Here is a 4502-nt window from a genome sequence, read left to right as displayed (position 1 = left end):
GGGTAGGTTTAGGGGTAGGGTTGGTGTACGGCAATAGAAATACGGTTGATACAGTATAAAAACCATTACGCCTATGGAGAGTCCCCATAAACCATAAAAACAAACCTGTGTGTGTGTGTGTTTTATTGAAATGTTTTAGTTTTCATATAGAAAAATGTATGATGCACGTGTTCTTGACTTTGGAGTAAATATTTATTTTGAATCTTGTGATTAAAGTATATTTCATATAAAATGCCCAGAAGTTTCAAACATTATTTTTAATATCACAAACAGGAAATAACTTGCATTATACAATGAAACGAATAACTGTATAGGCCTACAACTAAATTACACAAGATTAATGTTTATAAAATGCTTAATATATCATTATAAAATGCAAACATTCATAAAGTATGACGTATCGTGTGTAATAAAAGCAAATTACCCCTTAAAAACTCCGCCCCTTCTTCCGGTTCCGTGGCTGCGTTTCTGAAACTGCCTGGATACTATTGGCTGTTGAGCTACTGAAATGAGCCGCACTGTGAAACAGCCAATCAGAGCAGTGCTCAAGATTGAGCAGCACTGTGAAACAGCCAATCAGAGCAGAGCTCAACATTATTATACATGACCCTTCCAAATAAGGTAAAAACAGACCATTTCATTCTAGGGACAAATCCTAGGGTTGTAAATGGACATGTAAAGCCATTTCTGGAGATTTGTTGCCCTTACCTAAGCCACATGCCTTCTATGTAGATATCAGAGAACAATTTAAAATATCGTATCAATGCATTCTATGGCACCTTTAAAAAAAATCAAGTTTACTGATGTATTTTATTTTGTAGTATCTTGACCTTTTGTAAACATCAGACCTTGTTTTACCAAAAACCCCATTCAAAAATTGACTTCAGGACGATGGAACAGGAAGTGCTAAAATGCTAACTCGTTTCTGGGTTTTTTCCTACAAAAACGGCACTCTACTGTAGCTCACCATGATCTAATGTAAACTTTACTGCTGTAGTAAGGGGAATGATCAAAATTCATTAACAAAACATGATTATCATCAGGTTGGGTTACGCTTGAATGGGTCACACCAGCAAAACTAGAAAAGGTTGGAATCGCCAATGTTGGGGAATGCTAAATTCATATGAAAGGGCCTTAACGGAGTCCCACAGAGACCCCCAAAGTTAATTTACAATGGAAGAGCTATTCCCTCTGTGAGAGGCAGTTAGAGCAGACACACTGTTGGCTTTCACTTGGTGTCAATCATCTGTGAATGCATGATCGTGGACTGTAAAACCTACCACCCACCCAGACCATGATGAGCACTAAACAATGAAGTCATCAAGAAAACATCCAAAAAAACAGCCTTTGCCTGAAGATATGTTCATGAATCTACTTTGCATTATACGAAAGTAAGTCAAACTTTGCTTTCAAAACCCAACATGTGAAGTAATTTCACACGTGTCTGTCAGTTTATCTGTGTGCTTTCAATTACAGTGATGTCTTCTATTAGTTATCACGTTTCTGAGAAGAAAAGCAGAATGATCGTTTATGGAAAACTTCACCACCAGCATGAAGCTATCAGAGTCATTCATCTGTTATTGAGTAAGACTAGGCCTAGAGGTATATCATTTGAATGACAGCCAGTCGTGCAAACAAACAAGCCCTTTAAAGGAGCTATTGCCGCAATGTTTTCTGATGCCCTTGGAGAACAAGTACTTGAAGGAGTTTCAGTTTTTTTTGTGTGTGCATAAAGTGGCGAAATAAATAAGGACTAAATAATAAAGGACTTAACGTTTCCCACTTCTTTAGATTTTGCCGTCCAATGTGTCCAAACAATGGATCTCATTCACTTAGTGTGTGTATGCTTATATTTGTGTGTGAATTCTGTGTATGAATGTTTCCACAAACAAATCATGGCTCACCATTAACATTTTGTTATTACTAAAAAGATTTCAAAATTTACAACAACAAAAAAATATATAGGAACCCACACATAAACAAAAATGACCTACTCTGGGTGGGCGTATAATAATGTTAAGAACTTTTATACATAGATATTTCAAATTAAATATATTTAATCATACACAGTTAAAGTGTAAACTTAAGCTGCAAGGTTTCTCTGTATAACAACACAACACAGGTATGTGGATGTACAGCTGGCTAATGAGAGGTGTGTAATCTGACTCTGTATGAAAGGTGTGACAGTGACTCCTGGCATTGCTCCAGGATCTTGCTGCACATCTTTAGGGAGCGTCATATGTTTACTGAGAGCGACGAAAGGCTGTAATGAAAAAGATTGCGTAGAAAGCCCTTATATGAGATGGTTTGGGTGTGTTTTATGCAAATTAATAACCTCAGGCACGCAGTTGCTCATTTTGAATTTTTTCTCATTTTCTTCTGCATAAAAATACGAGATAATCCACGCAATTATTTGTCAATAAGCACTGTATTTTGCTGCTCATTAATCTGTCACTTTAAACAGCCAAATGAGACAACATACTTGTGATGCCAACATAGGTTGTATGACATGCCTTCATCTGCAAAAATTATTAGCAACTATTATGGTAAAAAAAATTGACTATTTAAAATATAGACTACATTAAATGTTACTTGCACTAATCTATATAAATGACTGGATTGCACATTGTGTTCTAGACTGCCATCAGGAAGCAAAGCCACCATATTTGTTAGATGCAGCCATTTGCAATTGCCTGCAGACAGAGGGTATTACTGACTGAAACTAAAAATTACCTAAAATCACCCAATTTGCAGGGTATCAGTCGCACAAGATTACTTTTATGTAATCGTTCAGATGTCATCTGTAATGTTTATGGTCTTTTCAGGCAGGATAAGCAATATATAAAAATCCAAATTTAGGACCAAATTGACCAAAAACAAAATATTTATGCAGAAAATATTTAACATAAACATATATCTGGTAGCATTAATAGCAGAAATTGACATATACAATAAATATTACAATGCAAGCCTCTGTTGCTATATTGCACTATATTTGTATTAAAATTCAAAGATTAACATGCATCATCGTGGAAATACATCTTCATGTCTTTAAGTCTGTACACAGTCAGCATTATTTGTCTGAATGATTTTATGATGTATTTCATTTCAGACTATTCAGGACAGTGCAAATTCAATGGCCTTCTACTAGAATTACTGTATATAAGTTAAGTATTATATGTAGCCTATATGTTGTTACATTAATTATTAATTTATTAATAAATAGACAACAAAATCATTGTTAAAACATAATTACATATACAGTGAATAGCTGTATACTGTGAATTAAGGTGTGTGGGCAAAGCATAAATTACTATTTGGGTTTCAGAATTAGCACTTTGACATTTGTAATACATACAGTATGCTGAAATATGTCTGTCCACCAATCTGATGTCCACTGTAATGAATATATGAACACGTAGATTTTTCATAAGCAGTGGAAATTCCCAACACTAAACAAATAACCATGTACATGCTTAAGACGTTTGCATTGTAAGAATGTACAGAGAGGCTTCAAATATAAAAACGCTGACTCGATTTGATGTTTTCTCATTAAAATTGTATTATTTTCATACTTATTTCAATAGAATGTTTAGGAATAAAGAGGAATAGCAATATGGTGGAGAAGTGGCTTCACTTTTTACAATGTCATGAGCGATCCATTTCTCTATTATAGATCAGTGGTTACTGGTTTTACAAAATTACAAAAGCATTTTTAATACATTAGGTCACACTTTATTTTAAAGGGGTCATATGATGCTATTTTAAAGATCATTATTTTGTGTATTTGGTGTAACAGAATATGTTGACATGCTTTAATGATCAAAAAACACATTATTTTTCAAATACTGTACATTATTGTAAGTCCTCTATGCCCCGCCTCTCTCAAACACGTAGTTTTCAACAAAGCCCCCTCCTCCGACAAGCGCAGTCTGCTCTGATTGGCCAGCTGACCCAGTGCATTGTGATTGGCCGAACACCACAAGCACGCGTCGGAAATGTAACGCCTCTTACCATAATCACGAGCTTCATCTTTCAAAGTAAATATCAAGACAGTTAATAATGTCGTTAGTTTTACCATCAGTTCAAGCCCGAAAGGGCAACAGAGTCATGTGACAGACACACTGATGATGCAGTACACAAGCCGCGGTTAAGACAGCTGACGTGCTATGATTTCTGACAGGCAGTTCACTCTCATGTGATGTGACTCTGTTCCCCTCACACACACACTCTCTCACACACATACATGACGCGTTACTCTGCGCTGTGCAAAACTCCGCATTTGAACAGTCAATAGCAAATACTTAAACTAATAACAAAACATACTTACAGTCGCTGATTCAGAAGCGCCAGATTGTCATAGCAAAGTTGAAATTGACCCTTTTTTTTTTTAGAAATAGCCTTTGTGCACAGCCAGCCTTGTACTCTTCTAGCTTAAAAAAACTGTCGTCCATAAGATGCGTAGCACAAATTCGAACATCTGGGTTGTGCTGTTCTGTTGT

Source organism: Sinocyclocheilus grahami, unplaced genomic scaffold (genome assembly GCF_001515645.1).
Source record: "Sinocyclocheilus grahami isolate Dianchi unplaced genomic scaffold, SAMN03320097.WGS_v1.1 scaffold62.1, whole genome shotgun sequence".
Taxonomy (NCBI): domain Eukaryota; kingdom Metazoa; phylum Chordata; class Actinopteri; order Cypriniformes; family Cyprinidae; genus Sinocyclocheilus; species Sinocyclocheilus grahami.
The sequence above is the reverse complement of the archived record's forward strand: the minus strand, read 5'-3'. Positions refer to the sequence as shown.